At 41.4% G+C, this 19,733-nt stretch overlaps 1 protein-coding gene and 1 long non-coding RNA gene across 9 annotated transcripts in view; both read left to right on the top strand.

The window, feature by feature from the left end:
• Positions 1-4,451: 4,451 nt before the first annotated feature.
• On the top strand, positions 4,452-15,836 carry LOC127563091 (uncharacterized). The gene is made up of 2 exons (XR_007953889.1): positions 4,452-4,531; positions 15,456-15,836. It is a non-coding gene; the product is annotated as an uncharacterized LOC127563091 (long non-coding RNA).
• Positions 15,837-16,827: 991 nt separating this feature from the next.
• LOC127563075 (zinc finger protein 260-like) overlaps positions 16,828-19,733 on the top strand; it is a 298,396-nt gene continuing 295,490 nt past the window's right edge. For 4 of the 8 annotated variants that reach the window (XM_051999298.1, XM_051999296.1, XM_051999300.1 and 1 more), the window contains exon 1: positions 16,836-17,821. The gene's annotated coding sequence lies outside the window, so the exon portion shown is untranslated. Of the gene's footprint in view, positions 17,822-19,733 lie in introns of all 8 variants that reach the window. The other 4 variants (XR_007953883.1, XM_051999301.1, XM_051999303.1 and 1 more) reach the window with 3 other exon arrangements.

Below are 19,733 nucleotides of genomic sequence, written 5' to 3'. Positions count from 1 at the left end.
AAGGGACCTGTATATACAAGAATATTGTGGCAGCCCTCTTTGTAGTGGCCAGAAACTGGAAACTGAGTGGATGCCCATCAGTTGGAGAATGGCTGAACAAATTGTGATATATGAATATTGTGGAATGTTATTGTTTGGTAAGAAATGGCGAGCAGGATGATTTCAGAAAGGCCTGGAGAGACTTACACGAACTGATGCTGAGTGAAATGAGCAGGGCCAGATCATTATATCCTTCAACAACAATATTATATGATGATCAATTCTGATGGACCTGGCCATCTTCAGCAATGAAGTGAAGCAAATCAGTTCCAATGGAGCAGGAATGAATTGAACCAGCTATGCCCAGCGAAAGAACTCTGGGACATGACTAAGAACCATTACATTGAATTCCCAATCCCTATATTTTCGCCTGCCTACATTTTTGATTTCCTTCACAGGCTAATTGTACAATATTTCAGAGTCCGATTCTTTTTGTCCAGCAAAATAACGGTTTGGTCATGTATACTTATTTTGTATTTAATTTATACTTTAATATATTTAACATGTATTGGTCATCCTGCCATCTAGGGGAGGATGTAGGGGGAAAGAGGAGAAAAATTGGAACAAAAGGTTTGGCAATTGTCAATGCTGTAAAATTACCCATGCATATAACTTATAAATAAAAAGCTATTAAAAAATAAAATAAAAGTATTCACACATCCCTGTCAATTCTTCATCTCATCTTTCCATTCCACACAGAGCACCAACCCTGAAGTCAGGAGGGCCTGAGTTCACATCTGATTTCAGATACTTAACACTTCCTAGCTTGTGACCCTGGGCAAGTCACTTAATCCCAATTGCCTCAGCAAAATAATAATAATTGAGCCCTTAATTTCCCCTCTTAAATGTTATAAAGGATGGCTTTCTGTCTTAGTATGGGAAAGGTACTATGAAATTAAATATCCATAAAACATGTGAAATCAATTCAGATACATCTTAAGTATTGATTTTTTTTTTGACCAAACACTATGCTAAATGTCAGAGATTCAAACACAAAGAATGAAACTATTAGAAATTATATTCTGAAGTGGGAGGCAAGTATATATACGCGTGTGTGTGTTTATGTATAGATAACAGAATGAATGTAAAGTTGACTATACATGTAAATACAAAGTCCTTAAATTTAACATAGTGTTGGAGGGCATTTGTCATTCAGGGGTGATCTTGTAAAAAATGGCCCCAAGCTCCATCCTAAAGGGAAAGACTGACTCGTAAACAGAGATAAGGAGGAAGCTGTTTTCCAAGCTTGGGGTGATGATCACTTGTTAAGGACCACACCTAAGTGAAACCCAGAGCTTGTAGCAAGGGTCCTCAAACTACTGCCCGCGGGCCAGATGCGGCAGCTGAGGATGATTATCCCCCTCACCCAGGGCTATGAGGTTTCTTTATTTAAAGGCCCACAAAACAAAGTTTTTGTTTTTACTATAGTCCGTCCCAAACAGTCTGAGGGACAGTGAACTGGCCCCCTATTGAAAAAGTTTGAGGACTCCTACTATAAAGGGTTAAAAGGTTTGCATCATTAAGGGGCAGGGCAGTCTCCATAAGCCCCCACAGCTGTGAATTATTACACACTTAAAGGAATTGGAAATCAGCCTTTTCTGACTCAGATGTTGCTTGTGGATTGGGAATAAAATAAATAAGAGGGAAGAGGAGAGAGGTCAGAGAACTGCCTCTCGGTCTCTTTGTATTGTTGTCATCCTCACATGAAGGGATCTATTCTGCTGGTCGGAATTAGATCCCCAGCAGCCACTGGCAGGTGGCTCTCATAACAGGTGACATTACTTGTAAGTAGCCCAGTCTTTGCGGTTTCACAAGAGGTCTAAGCTATACAGTATTGTGTGTGAAGAACAGGGAGAAGGTCAAGTTGGTGAGATTTCAGAGTGGGAACAATGTCTAAGAAGGCGGAAAGGTAGGCTAAGTCTAGGCTTTAAAAGCTAGAGGATGAGATTGTATTCTAGAGGCAGTAGGAAATCACTGGATTTGTTTCAATACAGGAATGATAGGATCAGAGCTGGGATTAAGGAAAATCACTTGAGCCGTTGTGGGTAGATTGGGCTGGCATATGGAAGACTTGGAGTAGACAGCCATGTAGAAGACTTGCAATAATCTAGGTGAAGGAATGAAAGCATTAACTAGGATAGTAACTGAGTCAAGCGAAGTACTTGGATGTAAGTGAATTTGTGTAGATACAACAAGATTCAGCAACTGGATATGTAGAGTAAGGCAAAGTCAGGAGTCAAGAATCATGTCAAGTTGAAAAATCTATTTTGGAGGACGTCGGTGTCTTTGAGAGGAGTAGGGAAGTTTGGAAGAAAGAAGGCTTTAGAGTTTAAAATGGTAAATTCAGTGTTAAGCACATCGAATCTAAGTTGTTTGAAATGTCTGAACAGACAATTGGTGATACAGTACTGGAGTTTGGAGGAGAGACAGCTGAACCTGGAAAAACAGCTGCGTGGATATGATAGCTAATGGACCCATGGAGGCTCCAGAGGTTACTGAGAAAGACAGTACAGAGAAAACAGGAGTAGGCCTAGAGTAGAACCTTGGTGAGTTAGAAGATGTGACATGAATGATGAGTCAGTAAAGGAGACAGAAGTAATCAGAAAGGCAGGTGATGAACCAGGAGAGGTTAGTGTAAGAAATACCCAGAGTATCCAGGAAGAGAAAGTAGATAAGAGTTTCCTTTGTTACAAAGCAGTTTAGAAAGATAAAGATTAAGAAAAGATTCAACAACAAAGATCATGGGTTACTTTGGAGAAAGCAATTTCAGTTGTTACAAAATTGAAGGCATTAAATGAAAAAGAAAAACCCATGACACTTTCAAAATTATAAATTTCACTGGCCCAAATTGATTTCTTTTCTTTTTTCCTTCCAACTGGAAGATCAGGACAATATGGTGACCAATCAAACTTACATAAGTTCTGGCAAAACAATTGACTAAGTTTCATGATAATGCTCATAAAACTGATTTAGACAAATAGATCCCCAAATGGGTTTAAGGTCAGTCCTTAAGAGCCACTAATGATTTAATAAATTATATCGAAAAGTTTGCATTTAAAAAGTCTAGGAAACTTCACTGTTAGAATATTTTTTCTAAGTGACTTGGCTGAAAACATAAATGAACTTTGCTTATCCAATTTTCAGACGACACAAATCTGGTGGAGAGAGTGAACATAGCTACTGGTAGTGTCCAGAACAGGCTAAATTTCGAAGAAAGAATTTAGCATGGATAACTGTTAGGTCTTACACTTGGATTTTAAACAGATCTTCAAATATCCAAGTTAGAGTTTAGGGGGAGAGTCAGTGATTGATTCAACAGCAATTGGAGTAAGATTTGGAGGTTTGGTTTAAATCTCTATTTGAGACTAGCATAATATAGCAACCAAAATCTATGGCACTCTTTGCATGTCTTAAGAGTTATGTTTTCCAGAAATAAGTAAGTTTCACTTTTCTCTGCCCTAGTTCAAACATATGTGAAGTCATGTGTTCCATGCTGGGAAACAGCAGGGTGTTGCTGGGCCAATTTTTTTTTTTTTCCTGAGGTGAGCAGCTTAGAGTGATCTAGCCTAGCCAGAGGAACTTCTAGTCATTTTCAAAGTATCTGAACGGCTGACACGTGGAGGAGGAATTAGTGTGATCTGCTTGCTCCCCAAAAGTGGAACTAGGAACAATGGGTTCAGGTTCCCAACTTTAGACTGGATGCTTAAAAAGAAATCCTTTCTCGGAAAAGCGATCTCTTTAAAGCTCTTTTTATATGGAGAATTTAATGAAGAAAAGGGCAGGGGGAAAAGTCCTTTTTTGTAAATGAAGTAATTTGTACTTAGTGTCAGAAGGTATGGGACATTGTCTCTCTTGTGGATGAACATTGATATGTGAGTAGAAAAAGAAGCACATTAGGGGCATCTAGGTGGTGCAGTGGGTAGAACATGAGCCCTGAAGTCAGGAGGACCTGAGTTCAAATGTGGCCTCAGACACTTAATACTTCTTGGCTGTGTGACCCTGGGCAAGCCACTTAATCCCAATTGCCTCCGTCAAAAGAAAAAAAAATGGTGTTTTAATATGAACTCTGTGTATGAAGAAACAGCTTTCAGGTGGAGAAAAAGATCATCTGTGGTCTAGATTTGAGGAATTGGATCTTGGTGTCAACAAAGTTGGAGTGAGGCTTTATTTATGTAAAAACAGTTGACCATAATAAAGAACTAGAGAATGGCTTTTTATTTATAAAATTATTATTTTATTTATTAAAAACTAGAGAAATGTGAGTATAAAGAAGTATTTTCTAAGATACCAAAGAGATCAAGTGTCTTGCTGCAGATTTCAGAGCTGTTGGCTGCCAAAGGGAGAAGACGTCCTTTTCTGAATGAGTGAAAATCAAGCAACAACTTCTCCTTAATCTGTTCCATTTCTGTGTCAGGAGGCTCAGTGAAATGGGCGCTGCCCTGGAGTCGGGACCAGATTCTACTGCTGATCATTGTTACCTTCATGACTCTAGGTAAGTCTGTTAATCTCTCCAGGTCTCTGTTTCCTCATCTATAAAATGGGCTGAAGGAAATGGCAAACCACTCCAGTGTCTTTGCCAAGAAAACCCCACATGAAGTCATGAAAAATCTGAGAAACAAGTGAACAACCATGACAAGGTGGGAGTTGCCTCAGTGGTCCCTGATCTTTTGTAACATCATCTCTAGGTTCAAAGGGATGAACCGATGTACAGATTTTATGGCTTGTCTCTGCTCCTTTACAGAAGAATTACACTGGTTTTTTTGTTTGTTTGTTTGTTTTTTCACTCTAACAGTTGTAGATCATAGTGTCTGCTTCTCCACAGACCTGCCAGCAGCGCTCACTGAATACATCTCAGTGGATTTCTTCGATTGGAGCTTGTGTTTGAGAGTTTCTTTTTCATTTTTGTTTACATAGTTGTGGAGAGTTTGAACCATTTTCATGTAGTTTTTACTGATGTAATATACATACCTGTTATTATTTCAATATTTCAATTCATTTTCTTTTTTTTTTTTAAGTAAATTTGACTACATCCTTTGTTTTCACATGACCTATGGTTCCTATTGTATTTTTCCTACTAACCCCTCTCAGAAAGCCATTCCTTAATTCTGAAGAAAAAAGTTCAGCACAATGAACCCACAAATAAATGGAAAGTCCCAGGACAAGTTTACACCTTTGATCCCCTCTCCCTGCAAAATCTCACGGCTCTTCAGAGCCAAGTGCAGTCACTACAATTTTAAACCATTAGTTTGATTGTTTTCTTGTCCTTTCAGTTTGTTACTATAGAAATTGTGTATATTGTTTTCCTGTTTCTTATTTTACCCTGTGTCACATCATACATACATCCTTCAACATTTGTCATTTCTTATAAATTCCTTATGTTTCTTATATATTCCTTGTTTCCTTATATGTTTATATATTCCTTATATGTTTCTTATATATTCCATGTTATTCACATGCCATGATTTGTTTAGCCTTTCCCCAGTCAGTATAAGTTATTTTATGGAGAACTTACCCAGGGCAAGCTTTCACAAGTGTCACAAGAAAAAGTGTCAGGTCTCTCTCTCTCTCTCTCTCTTTTTTTTTTTTTTAAGGGAGGTAAGGGAAAAATCAGAACAGAGACAGGTTTCTCTTAAGAACTCTAGAATTGATTGTATGACATGGGAGCCACTGGCCCAGGATCGCCCAGCATGGCGAGCCCTTCTCAGAAGGGGCTGGGCTCCATGAGCCAAGCAGGATTGAATAGGCCCAACTTTGTTTCTGGTTGATTGGTGTTTGGAAAAATCCTGTTATGAATTCTTTGGTGTATGGGACATTTTCTTTCATTTTTTACCGGCATTTCAGAGTCAAAGGACATGTACACAATAGTCACTTTCTGTGAATAAGTCTGAATTGGTTTCCAGAATGGTGGAATCGGTTCATCAATCCATCACCAAAGCACTGCTGTGGCCAGCGTCTCCCGACCCTTCCTGTCCCCACTATTCACACCTTTTGTCATCTTTGTCCATGGTAGCTTGGGAGATGAAATTTAGGTTTGACCCTTTGGATTGTTTTAATTTGATTTTTTTGGATTCAGCTTCCCTTGTTCTTGGTGACTTGAAGCATTCCCTCATATAGTTAAGTGTGTGGCTCTTCTTTTGAGAAAGTAACCTGAGTTGCACAATAAGATAGACTCATTGTCCTTGGAGTTTGGAATTGCTCCAGTCATTCTGAAATGCAATTTAGATTCTATGTTTAGTTAGGGCTCTCTTTATGGGGAGGGTTACAGTCAAGTCAGCCTGCTCTTGCATCCACTTCACTATCCACTAGGGATGTTGTTGTGATCAGTAAGCTGTCCCCGACCACCTCCTCCCAACCATTTCTTTTCTCCAAAGACATCTTGGTCCTCTTGTTCATACACATCACAAGGACTAAAGTGATTGGAGAAAATTTAAGTCTTATGACCTGATTCTAGCCACCTTCAGCAAGAAACCATTGCTGTCTCTTTTTTCCCATTATAGAGAACATTTACATTTTTAATTGAATGATTTTAATTTTCTTTTATGCTAATGTGTTGTCTAAAATCAAATTTGCCTACTTCATTTTACTGAGTAGATCAAAATATATCAGTTCTCCATCCTTAAGGTAGGTGCATCAAATTGCACATCTTTAACCTATATTGGATTGCTCACAGTCTGGGGGACCGGCTGGTGCTCTATCCACTGTGCCACCTAGCTGTCCCTATTTAAGATTTTTGCATCAATATTCATTAGGAAAATTGGTCTATAATTTTCTTTCTCTATTTTCATCCTCCCTGGTTTAGGTATCAGTATCATGTCTCTGTCATAAAGTGAATTTGGTAGGAGTCCTTCATTCCCTATTTTTCAAATAGTTTATATAGTATTGGAGTTAATTGTTCTTTAAATGTTTGGTAGAATTTACCTGTAAATCCATCTGGTCCTGGGAATTTTTCCTTAGGGAGTTGATTAATAGCTTTTTCTAAAATGGGACTAGTTAAATTAGCTTTTCTGTTAATCTGGGCAATCTATATTTTTGTAGATATTCCTCCATTTCACTTAGGTTATCAAATTTATTGGCATAAAGTTGGGCAAAGTTACTCTTTCCTGCCATCTTATGTACCCTAGGTTATGCTTTTCTCTTTCCTATCCCCGCTTCCCTCCTCCCCAGTATTTTGCTTTTGATGACCACCTCCCTCAAACAGTCCTCTCCCTTTTTTACTCCTTTTCCCTAATTCTTCTGTTTTCCCTTCTATTAATCTTTCCTTTCTTTTCCCCCTTTCCCTTCTACTTCCCTATAAGGTGAGACAAGTTTCTTTATGATACCAAATATATCTGATATTCTCTCTTAGAGCCAAAACTGATGAGAATAAGATTCACACAATGCTCATCCCCATCCCTTCTTTCCTTCAATTATAATGGGTTTTCTTTGCCTCTTCATGAGATGTAATTTCCCTTATTTTGTCTTTTTTCCTCTTCTTTCTGTATAATCCTCTTTCTACCTCTAGTTTCTTTTTCATATTATCATAATAAAATGAAATTATACCCACATTCTCTAAGTATACCCATAACAGAAATATAGTACTTAAGAGTTCTTTCCTTTTTACCTTTTAATGCTTTTCTTGAGTTCTATGTTTGGAGATCAAATTTTTTGTTCAATTCTGGTCTTTTAATTATAAATAGGTGAAATTCACCTATATTATTGAATGTCCATCTTCTTCCCTGAAAGATAATGCTCATTTTAGCTGGATAGCTTTTTCTTGGCTGTAATCCCAATTCCTTTGCTTTTTGGAATAACAGATTCCAGGACCTTCAATCCTTTAAGGTGGAAGCTGCTAAATCCTGGGTAATCTTAATTGTAGCTTCTTAGTATTTAATTTCTTTTTCTTTCTAGCTGCTTATAATATCTTTTCCTTAATATGATAGTTTGAAATTTAGGCATGATATTCCTTGGGGATTTAATTTTGGGGTCTCTTTCAGGAGGTAATTGGTGGATTCTTTTGATGGCGATTTTACCTTCTGATTCTAAAATATCAGGACACTTTTTTTATGATTATCTGGAAGATAATGTCTAGGTTCTTTTTTTCATTATGGCTTTCAGGAAGCCCAATAATCCTTAGATTGTCTCTCCTAGATCTATTTTCCAGGTCTATTGTTTTTCCTAGGAGATATTTTTCTTTTTTCTTTTGGTTTTTGTTTGACTGATTCTTGAAGTCTTATTCAGTCATTCATTTCCTTTGTCCAATTCTAATTTTTAGTGTATTATTTTCTTTAGTTAACTTTTTTAGCTCCTTTTGCAATTGGCCAATTAAATATTTTTATTCATTGCATTCTTTTTCCATTTTTTCCATTCCTTCTTGCAATAATCTCATTTCATTTCCCTATTTTTCTTCTAACTCTCTTTTTAGATCCTTTATGCAAGTCTTGTGAAGTGAGGATTAGTTCATGTCTATCTTTGTGGCTCCTTCTGGAGTTGCTTTGCATTAGGAACCTCGGGATTTGAGGTTCTGTTTTCCCTCTCCATAAAAGTTGTCTATGGTGAGAGTTCTTTTTTGTTTTTTATTCACTTTTTTAAGGCTTGAGATCTGTTCAATGCAAAGGAGCAACAGCTGTTTTAATTTGCCTTGGGGCAGTTCTGCTGATTGATTTCCAATGTTAAGTAATGGCAGCTAGGCCCAGGGCTCAGTGTTTTACAATTTGTCTTTTACAAAAGGCAAATCTGCCAGACCACCTGTTTGCAATCAGGACAGCAGTCTAAAAGGCTCACAGAAGATTCCCAGGTGCATGGAAGCGACAATGTTCTGACTCTCCGCTCCAGCTTCTTAGTCCAGTCTTCCTATGCTGCGATCTTCGTTTGACAGGCTGTCCCCCTGCCCAGTTGAAATAGACCTGTTCTGAACTTCTTCCAAGATATTTTCTTCTAGAAATGGATTGTACTCCAAATATTTGTGGATTCTTTAATTTCAAAACCAGTTTTAGAGGCTTAATCTTGGTTTGAGAGGTTAGACGAGGTTATAGAAAGTGGTGTCTGCTCTCTGTCATCTTGGCTCTACATCAATATTCCTTAGGGAAACTGGTCTATACTTTTATTTCTCTGTTTTAGCTCTTCTTGTTTAGTTATCACCATATTTGTGTCATAAAAGGGATCTTGTAGGATTTCTTTGCCTATTTTTCTAAATGGTTTATATACTATTGAAATTAATTGTTTTGTAAATGTTTGGTAGAATTCACTGTTAAATCCATCTGGCCCTAGAGATTTTTTCTTAGGGGGATCATTAATGACTTATTCAATTTCTTTTTCCAAAATGGGGCAATTTAAGTATTTTATTCACTCTTCTGTTAATCAGGGCAATTTCTATTTTTGTAAGTATGCAACCATTTCATTAGATTGTCAGATTTATTGGCAAAGAGTTGGGCAAAATAGTTCCTAATTTTTGCTTAATTTCCTCTTCATTGCTGGTTAAGTTCACCCCTTTCATTTTGATACTGGTAATTCCTTTTTTCCTTTTTCTAAGCAAATTAAACAAAGATCTATTTTGTGAGTTTTTCATAAGACCTACTCTTTGTTTTATTTATTAGTTCAATAATTTTCTTGATTTCAGTTTTATTAATCTCTCCTCTGGTTTTCAGAATTTCTAATTTGGTATTTAGTTGGGGATTTTAATTTGTCCTTTTTTCTAGCTTTTTTAGTTATATGTCCAATTAATTGATCCCTTTTTTCTCATCTGAAGATATAAAATTTCCTCTAAGAACTTCTTGGCCACATCCCATATGTTTTGGTATGTTGAATCATTATTATCTTTCTCTTGGATGAAATTGTTGATTGTTTCTATAATTTGTTATTTGACCCACCCATTCTTTATGATTAGATTATTTAGTTTCCAGTTAGTGATTTGTCTGTTTTTTCCTTGGCTCCTTATTCCATGTAATTTTTATTGCATCATGACCTGAAAGGGATGCATTTAATATTTCTATCTTTTTGCATTTTATTGTGAGGTTTTTATGCTCTAGTATATGGTCAGTTTTTGTGTGAGTTCCATGTATATACTGCTGAGAAAAGAGTAAATTCCTTTCTATTCCCATTCAATTTCTCTAGAAGTTTATCATACCTAACTTTTATAAAATTCTATTCACCTCCTTAACGTCTTTCTTGTTTTGTGGTTATCTAATTCTGAGAGAGGGAGGTGGAGATCCCCCACTAGTCTAGTTTTGCTATTTCATCCTGCAACTTAAATTTAACTTCTCCTTTAAGAATCTGGTTGCTATACTACTTGGTAAATATATGTTTAGTATTGATATTATTTCATTATCTATGGTATCCTTTTTTTTTTAAAATAACTTTTTATTGACAGAACCCATGCCAGGGTAATTTTTTACAACATAATCCCTTGCATTCATTTCTGTTCCAATTTTTTCCCCTCCCTCCCTCCACCCCCTCCCCTAGATGGCAAACAGTCCTATATATGTTAAATATGTTGCAGTATATCCTAGATACAATATATGTGTGCAGAACCAAACAGTTTTCTTGTTACAGAGGGAGAATTGGATTCAGAAGGTAAAAATAACCCGGCAAGAAAAACAAAAATGCAAACAGTTTACATTCATTTCCCAGTGTTCTTTCTTTGGGTGTAGCTGCTTCTGTCCATCATTGATCAACTGAAACCAAGTTAAATCTTCTCTTTGTCAAAGAAATCCACTTCCATCAGAATACATCTTCATACAGTATTGTTGTTGAAGTATATAATGATCTCCTGGTTCTGCTCATTTCACTTAGTATCAGTACATATAAGTCTCTCTAAGCCTCTCTGTATTCATCCTGCTGGTTATTTCTTACAGAACAATAATATTCCATAATATTCATATACCATAATTTACCCAACCATTCTCCAACTGATGGGCATCCATTCATTTTCCAGTTTCTAGCCACTACAAACAGGGCTGCCACAAACATTTTGGTACATACAGGTCCCTTTCCCTTCTTTAGTGTATAAACCCAGTAGTAGCACTGCTGGATCAAAGGGTATGCACAGTTATAATAAGTTATAAGTTTTTGGGCATAATTCCAGATTGCTCTCCAGAATGGTTGGATTCGTTCACAATTCCACCAATAATGCATCAGTGTCCCAGTTTTCCCGCATCCCCTCCCACATTTATCATTATTTTTTCCTGTCATCTTAGCCAATCTGACAGGTGTATAGTGGTATCTCAGAGTTGTCTTAATTTGCATTTCTCTGATCAATAGTAATGTGGAACACTCTTTCACATGAGTGGAAATAGTTTCAATTTCATCATCTGAAAATTGTCTGTTCATATCCTTTGACCATTTATCAATTGGAGAATGGCTTGATTTCTTATAAATTAGAGTCAATTTTCTATGTATTTTGGAAATGAGGCCTTTATCAGAACCTTTAACTATGAAGATATTTTCCTAGTTTGTTGCTTCCCTTCTAATCTTATTTGCATTAGTTTTGTTTGTACAAAGACTTTTTAATTTGATGTAATCAAAAATTTCTATTTTGTGATCAGTAATGGTCTCTAGTTCATCTCTGGTCACAAATTTCTTTCTCCTCTACAAGTCTGAGAGATAAACTATCCTATGTTCCTCTAATTTATTTATTATCTCGTCCTTTATACCTAAATCCTGGTCCCATTTTGATCTTATCTTGGTATATGGTGTTAAGTGTCTTATCTATGATACCCTTTAGCAAGATGTAGTTTCCTTACTTTTATTCTGTTTTAGCTTGGTCTGAGATCAAAAATCACTAGCCCAGCTTTTTTTTTTTTTTTTTTTTTTTTTTTTAACTCCTGCTAAAGCATAATATATTCTGCTCCAGCCTTTTACCCTTATTCTCTGTGTGTCTCTCTGCTTCAAATGTGTTTCTTGTAAACAACATATTGTAAGGTTCTGACTTTTAATCCACACTGTTATGTTTCCATTTTATGGAATAGTTTATCTCATTCATATTCATATTTCCTCCATCCAATTTTTTCCCATTTATACTTTTCTTTCTCCTTTCTCCCTTTCCTTCCTCGCCAGTGCTTCTGACCCCACTTTCCTTAGTCTGCTCTCCTTTTTATTATCCTTCCTCTTTTCTTTCCTCTTTCCTCATCTATTTCCCTATAAAGTGGAACAGATTTCTTTCCCAAACTAAGTATGTATGTATATATATATATATGTATATATATATATATATATGTATATATATATATATATATATATATACATATATATATATATATATATGTTATTCTCTATGTGAGCTAAATCTGATGAGATTAAGATTCAAACAATGCTCATCATCTCCTTTCTTTCCCTCTACTACTGTGATAGGTCTTTTGTTATTCTATATGTGATATAATTTACCTCATTTTTACCTCCCCTTCCTGTAATGGGTTGAGGCTCGAGTTGATGCACTGAGGTCCCAAACACATGAGGCTAAATAATAATTGGACCATACTCTATTAAATATATGTTCGGAGAAAGAATGCCCCCCCCGCCCACTCTTTGTGCAAGTCCTGATGTGTTGTATAGGAAGTGACGTTTTTGGTGTGTGGAGGCAGGGGAGTGGAAAGAGAGACTGCTGGCTGGTGTCTTGTCACAGCTGCTCACATTGCTATCACGATGACCGTCCTTCACCTCCAATCCCCCTCTGCTGGCTGGCTTCCTGTCGCAGCTGCCCATATTGCTATTGCAATCCTTCTTCACCTCTACTGAGAATAAAGATTGAAGATTTTCCCCTTAACCTGAATTCCTGACTCTGGCTGATTTTAAATACGCCGTCATCACACCTTCCCTCTTCTCCCAGTAAAATCCTTTTTCTACCCCTTAATTTCTTCTTTTTTTAATCAGTAGTTATTGTCCTTTTTCCTCAAAGAGGACTAAAATGCTATCATTGTATTAGTATGTTCAACTGTGGCTGAGCAGATCAGTATGAGTCAGAATGCTCTGTCACAGATCCCCATGAACATTAGGGGTGGATTCTCTAACTTTGTGCATCTCTCACATTCTTCTCAGCGAATCCAATTTTGCTTTACTCCTAGAGCACAGCACCTTCTCTGATGAGGGCCCTCCATGCTGGGCAGTCCTGTGCTAGTATTTCTCATGTCATGCAGTCAGTTCCAACATTCCTAAGAAAGACCTTGAGGGTGTCCATTTCTCACTTTTTTCTGACCATCTTGTGAGCGCCTGTCCTGTGTGAGTTTTCCATAAAATAATCTAATTTTGGCAAGTACACGTTTAGCATTTGAACCATGTGGCTAGCCCAACGGAGTTGCACTCTCTGCAGTCAAATTGGAATGCCGGGCAGTTTAGTTCGAGTAGCTTATCCTGCCAGGTGAGCATCAGAATCTCTAAGACAATTCAAATGAAGCAATTCAGGAGTATCCATGTTTTCTTGATGGCATTAGGCCAAAATGAGCACAAGCAACAAAGAATCAATTCCCACTTTGGTGCATCTCAGCTTCAGAGGCTGCCCTCTTGCAGGGGTTTCAAGTTGCTTCTGGTCTTTGTTGACATTTTTAAGCTGAGCCTCTTTGAACTTCTGTATGGGAGGCCTTTCTTAACCACCAACTTTCTTGTAGATCCAGAACACCATCTGGTTACCCAGTTTGCCACACAGCACAAGACCAGAAGGCCCTTTCTGAATACACAGGTGAGCATCTTCCTAAACCTACAGATGCTCATGCTCAGACTGCCTCCCCTGTGAATCCAGGGGACATGGTACACTTGAAATCTTGGAAGCCTCAAGGTGCTGACCCTCTGGGTATAAAGTGGAAAGGACCATACAAGGTCATTCTGACCACCCCAATGTCAGTCAAACTGGAAGGGTCCTCCAGCTGGACTCATGTTTCCAGGATTAAAAATGCTGCTGCTGTGACCTCTCCTTCCGATACCTCAGAATATTCCCATGAGCCCATAGAGGACCTGACGTTTCTGTTCCACAGGACTCCTGAAAACGCTCTGGAGAAAGAAGGGGAAATTGTCTGTGTCCTTCTTTCTCTCACTAATCTCCTTCTTTATTTTCTCACCATGAGAACTTTACTCCTAATATTCTTTCTCCAGCTTTCCTAGTCTTATTCTGTGAGCCCCTAGGGAACTCTCTGGGTAATGGGGACATTCAAGATTGTTGGGTGTGCCATCAACACCCCCAAGGTGGCCCAAAGATGTGACCTAATGCATTTTTTGCAAAGGTGCCATTCCCAAATGTCACCATTTCCACCCTGGACATCATCCCATTTGTACTAGCTACACACTGACCTATCCAGATTTTGTTTTGCTGAAAAAGATCTCATACCTACATATTACCACACCCATCTCACAGGGACAGTAGATGTCACCATGGCCCATAATGGCCATGTTTACACCCCTGATGTTGGGATGCTGACTTGTACCACCAATACTGTTGGTGCAAGTGAATATGACTCTTCTCAAGCCTGCTGCAATTTCACCTCGGCAACCTGTACCAGCTGCACAGGTGGGTCAAAGGCTAACTGTACCTATGACTATGGATCACTCCAAGAAATAACTGTAGGGCATCCATTCCAAGATTATCCTGGCAAACTCACTCATCATGCTTCTACAGCACCTTCCATGAAGCTTCTTCATGACTTCCTGAAAACTGACATTCCAATTGATAGAATGTTATGTAACTACAAGCACGTTAGGGACAATTAACCAGAAAACTACTACAAAACCTGACCTCTAAGGTACTATCTGTGTACCTAAAGGATGTGCTGTTCTCTGTACAGTAAGTTCTCCATTCTACTTCAATGTTTCTGAGGGACCTATTAGGAGAAATGTTTCTGACTGGAACCCTCCCCAGCCCGTAATTCTCTCTCCCTGATTTTTAATCCCTTTTAAACACTCTGGGTCTTGCACCCTAGATTACCTAAGAACTCCTTTCACTGTATATAATGCCACTGCCTTAAACACTATCCCCAGCCCTTTGAGGAGACAAAGGCAGAGATTTGGGGAAAATGTTTTTTGGTAGTTAAAGTCACAGCAATGCTAGCTCCCTAGGTGGGATACTTAGAACATGAAAACATCCTTTCCAACCTCACTGCCACAATCAAGCAGCTGGCCAACAAAACTGCACATTCTCTCTGAGAGATCCAAGAATCTTTGGACTCTCTTGATAACATGGTTTTAGATAACCGAATGGCCTTGGATTATCTTCTTGCTTCAAGGGGAGATGTTTGTGCCCTGGTCAGTACCATCTGCTGTATGTCAGGGAAGGTTGGGCTTTGTACTTGGAGAAAGCTGGCTGGGTGCAAGACATTTATGGAAAACTACTCACCCAGTCTTCCTCTGGGAGGGTTTCTGGCTATGGTCTCTAACCCTATACTAACTCCACTTCTAATTATTTTTTTACTCATATTTGGCCATTGCATTTTTAATCTGCTTATGAGATTTGTTTCCTTCAGGCTCCATGCTATGAACTTCCAACTACTCATTTGTGAGACAACTGACTTGGACACTCATCCTCTAGATGCTATTGCTGTCATCTTCATATCTTGTACTTCCCCTTCTGGCCTGAACACCCATGAACATAGGGATGACTCTACAATCCTTGTCAGCTTGAAGCAGCTCCAGAAGATGAGACCTTCAACCCTTTGTGCCAAATGAATTTGAGGTGACTACTTGAGGGGGAAGTGATGTAAACTGAGATCTTGGGGGAAGAAGGGTGGTTCTGGGCTAGAAATCTCAAACCCCTCTAAGAGGGATCCTACTCTCCTGTTCATAGGGGAAACTCCCAGATAAGTAATTTCATTCAATTCAATTAGAGATCTTGTCTTGGGACATAATCTTTATCCTTTATTGAGTTGAAAATTAAGGCTTCAAATTCATCTGGAGATTGGTCCCCAGCTCTGGGCCAAAGAAACTCAACATAATCAAAGCCTGTGCACCCAAATCTTTGCAAAAAAGTTCCTAATAAGATTTTGCCCACTAAAAAGCTGGGTTTTTTTAGTGTAATAAACCCACTTTTTTGCCACAAACCTTGCCATATGGGCTTGCACCCAAGGAATCTGTGGCACCAACCAAAGGATTTCTCAATTCTCATTTCTCACACCTCAACATAATGAATGTCTTCAGCCAGAGAATAAATCTTATTGCACACCAGAGAATTCACATTGGAGAAAAATACTTTGCATGTAAGGAATGAGGAAAAGGCTTTTAGTCTGAGGACTATTTCAAAGAGTTCACACTGGAGAGAAATCCTTTGTATATAATGAGTATGGGCAATCCTTTATCCAGAGAACAAGTCTTATTATCTATCAGAAAATTCATATTGGAAATGATGTAATGAATGTGGAAAATCTTTCAGCCACTAGGACTTCTCACTTATCTTCAAAGAACTCAAGCTGGAGGAAAAACTCTTTATTTGTAATAAATGTGGGAAAGTCTTCAGGCACTGAGTATTACTTGTCCTCAAAGAACTAAACAGAAACACCATTTGAATTTCAGGAGTGTGGGAAAGTTTGCAGTCAGAAAGCAAATCTTATTACTCATCAAAGAACTCATAAGAGAGAAACTTCTTGTATGTAAGGAATGGAGGAAGGCTTTAGCAGGAGGGCTACGTTTATTACTCATCAGAAGTTATATTGAAAAGAAACAGAATTTGCTAAAATAGAGACACAGAAGTAGAAGTTATTTACTAAAAACTACCAAAACACACATGCACAAACACTGACACACACACCCCAGCTACCCCACAAAAAAACTGAAAGGAAGGGGCCCCCCCAGGATCCAACCCCACCTCACAGACTCCCCCCATCTCGTGGACAGAACCTGGACATAGAGAAGGAAACCAGAAGCCCCACGATGCCCAGGAGCCAAGGAAGGGCAGGAAAGCTGAGCAGCGGAAACCAAGGCTGGACGCCCCTTTTGCACCCCATTCCCGGAGGACCGCCCCACTGAACCTGTCGGGGCGGACAATGGGGAGACCTCGTGCCACAGAGTTCAGGATAGTTTTTCCTGAATCCCAAAGAGATTCCCCTCCTGACTGCCCTGGAATATGGCCTCCAGGGGACCCTGAGCCAGCCCCACCTCTTTTTCCTAGGTCTACCTTGGACAGCGACTGTCCCCAAAACCAAATGTACACTAGGGGGCGCAGGCAGCAACCCTAGACAAAGCTCGAGGGAAAAGGATCCAGGGGCCCTGAGGGAGGCACAAGAACGAACCAGAGCCCCCAAAGGGTTGGGGATGTGGGGACTGCTCTTCTCGGTCCTGGTCCCACTACAAATGACCCGCCGAAATCGAACCTGAGGTTTGCAGGGACATTGTGAGGGAGGGGCGGGACAACATCATCCAATTATCTGTTACATAAGGGCCAGAGAAAGCGGTCATTGTGGAGAGACCTAAGGGACGATAGAACGGGGTTAGTACCCGGTGAATTCAAACACCAGGAAAAGAATGGAACCTACACAAACCTTCATTCAGTGCACAACCTCAAAGCTTTCAGGGAGGGGAGGGGGGAGATGTAAAAAAAAAAAAAAGGGGTCGTAATGCTTCCTGGGATTTGTAGTCTATGTCAACGACTCTCAAGCGCGCGCACGACGGGGCCTTCCCCTTCCGCACTCTACTTCCCAGTAGGTTTTGCGGGCATCCGGTCTGCAGCACTATAGGCTGTCTTGCCGCCCAGTGAAATGTATCCTGGGAATGCTCCTTCCGCTTCTCTGAATGCACCTCTGATTCGCTGACCCGGAGAGGGTAAAGGAGTAAGAGCGTCAGCGTTGCATCGGATCCTCGCTCTCCGTTCCTCGCTTCCTGCTCTGTCGGAGGCACCGAGGTAAGCGCGGGAGGACAGTAAGATTGAGCACTCGCGGTACCTGCGCCTGCTTCCCTTGCTGTCCCCTCCCCCTCCGTTAGATACGCGGGACTAGCTATCTCTGGGAATGAGGGCGGGGCAATGTGCACGTGCTTCCTCAGCCCCGCCCCCTAAGCACCATGTTCGCAGTGCCAGCTGTACAGTCAGTGTTCCTACTCTCGAAGGACTCCTGGGTCAGCTGTGAGTCCCGGGAAGAATAAGGGCGGGAGGACGTCAGTCGCGACAATACGCACGCGCGCTTCTGGCTTCTGCTGTGTGGCCGCACATAGAAGGAAGGTGGCTGGGCATCAGTCCTGACAGTGCGCACGCGCAGCTCCGGCTCCAGCTGCATGAGCCATAGGTAGTGAGGGCAGGCCAGCATCAGTCCTGACAGTGCGCACGCGCGAGGCCGCTGCCGAGCCCCCAGTCCGGGGGACCCAGTCTGTGGTTCTGTGTCCTTGTGCACGCCGTGGGTGGGTGTTAACTCCTGAGTGTGTGCCAGTGCTAAGGTGGGGGGCAGCACCCCACTCTCCCTCAGCCTCCCCTTCCCCCTCGGCTCTTGCCCCCCTCCCTTTCAGGTCCTTTGGGACCTTCCCCTCATTGTGGCTGGACCCGAGCTGCCGCCTCTCATTGCCCTCGGCCCCTCCTAGACGGGGCGTCCCCTTATCCCTCCTTTGTCAGCTTTGTCTCCTACCTCGCCCCCCAGTCCTTCTCCGGTCCCTTCTGCACCCTCTGTGCAGCGGCGGAAGCCCTTTCCTGCCCGGGGCCCCGCTCTCCTCCCTCCCAGAAGCATTGTGGAGGCTCTTCTAGGGTCATGGCTGGGCTTGGTGAAAAGGGGGAGACCCCCCCCCCCGAGGTCCCAGCAGAGAGAAGGGCCAGAGGCCGAGGTGACGTCAGCCTTCCATGGATCCTGCTGAGCCCTGTTGTGGGGCCACCCACTCTCCTTGGGCTTCCCCGGCTACAGCTGACCCCTCCCCACGGTCGCTGCCCTGCTGGTCACTGGGGGGTTTGGGGCCCCGGGGGGGCTGTTCTTCCCGGGCCCTGAGTGTCCCAGAGGGAGGCAGGGAGTTGGCACTCGGAGGTAGCCCTGGCAGCGCTCTGAGACCCCCCCAAGGACACTGGTGGGACGGCTTGTGGCCCAGGCTCGGGGCTCTGACTTGGGCTCCCTGGGAGCTTGTTCTTGACTATTGGGAAAGGAAGGATCTGTTCCCTCGCAGCCCGTGGGGTCTTCAAACATGGGCCCTGGGTGGGAGGTTCCCAGTGCGGGAGCCAGGCCCAGCCGGAGGCTGACGGACATCTCGTCTCCTCCACTTGTGTTTGTGTTGATTTTCTCCAATTTGCCCTGGAAAGTTTGACTGAAAACTGGACCGAGCCTGGAGCTGCTCCCGGGGAGGCTGATGCCCCTCAGGCCTGTGCGACAGGGAGAGCACCCGGGGCAGCTGGGGGCCGGCCGAGGGGGGGGGGCGGGGCTCAGGTGGCGGCAAGGAGGTCCCGGAGGGCCGAGACCCTGCCCAGAGCAGCAGCGGCCTGAGGGCCCCGGGGCCCCTGCGCCTCCCCCGGGGCCGGGAACTGGGTCTCCAAGCGCGAGGGGCGCCCGTCTGAGGGAATAGTCCCTGAGGTGATGGATCTTACAGACAGGAATCCCAGGGAGTCCCAGGCAACGGCTCAGACAGTGACTGCGGCCGCTGCTTTGTCAGAAAAGCACAAAAGAGAAGCTTTTAAAAAGTGAAAGTGTCCTGGAAAGTGTAAAGCACCAAAGGTCTTAAACTTGCGTCTCCTTTGGCAGCTGCTGTATACGGTGTGTGTGTGTGTGTGTCTGTGACTGTGTGTGTGTATGTGTGTGTGTCTGTGTGACTGTGTGTGTGTCTGTGTGTGTCTGTGTGTGACTGTGTGT

This window comes from Antechinus flavipes, chromosome 4, assembly GCF_016432865.1.
Source record: "Antechinus flavipes isolate AdamAnt ecotype Samford, QLD, Australia chromosome 4, AdamAnt_v2, whole genome shotgun sequence".
Lineage (NCBI taxonomy): Eukaryota > Metazoa > Chordata > Mammalia > Dasyuromorphia > Dasyuridae > Antechinus > Antechinus flavipes.
The sequence above is the reverse complement of the archived record's forward strand: the minus strand, read 5'-3'. Positions and strand labels throughout refer to the sequence as shown.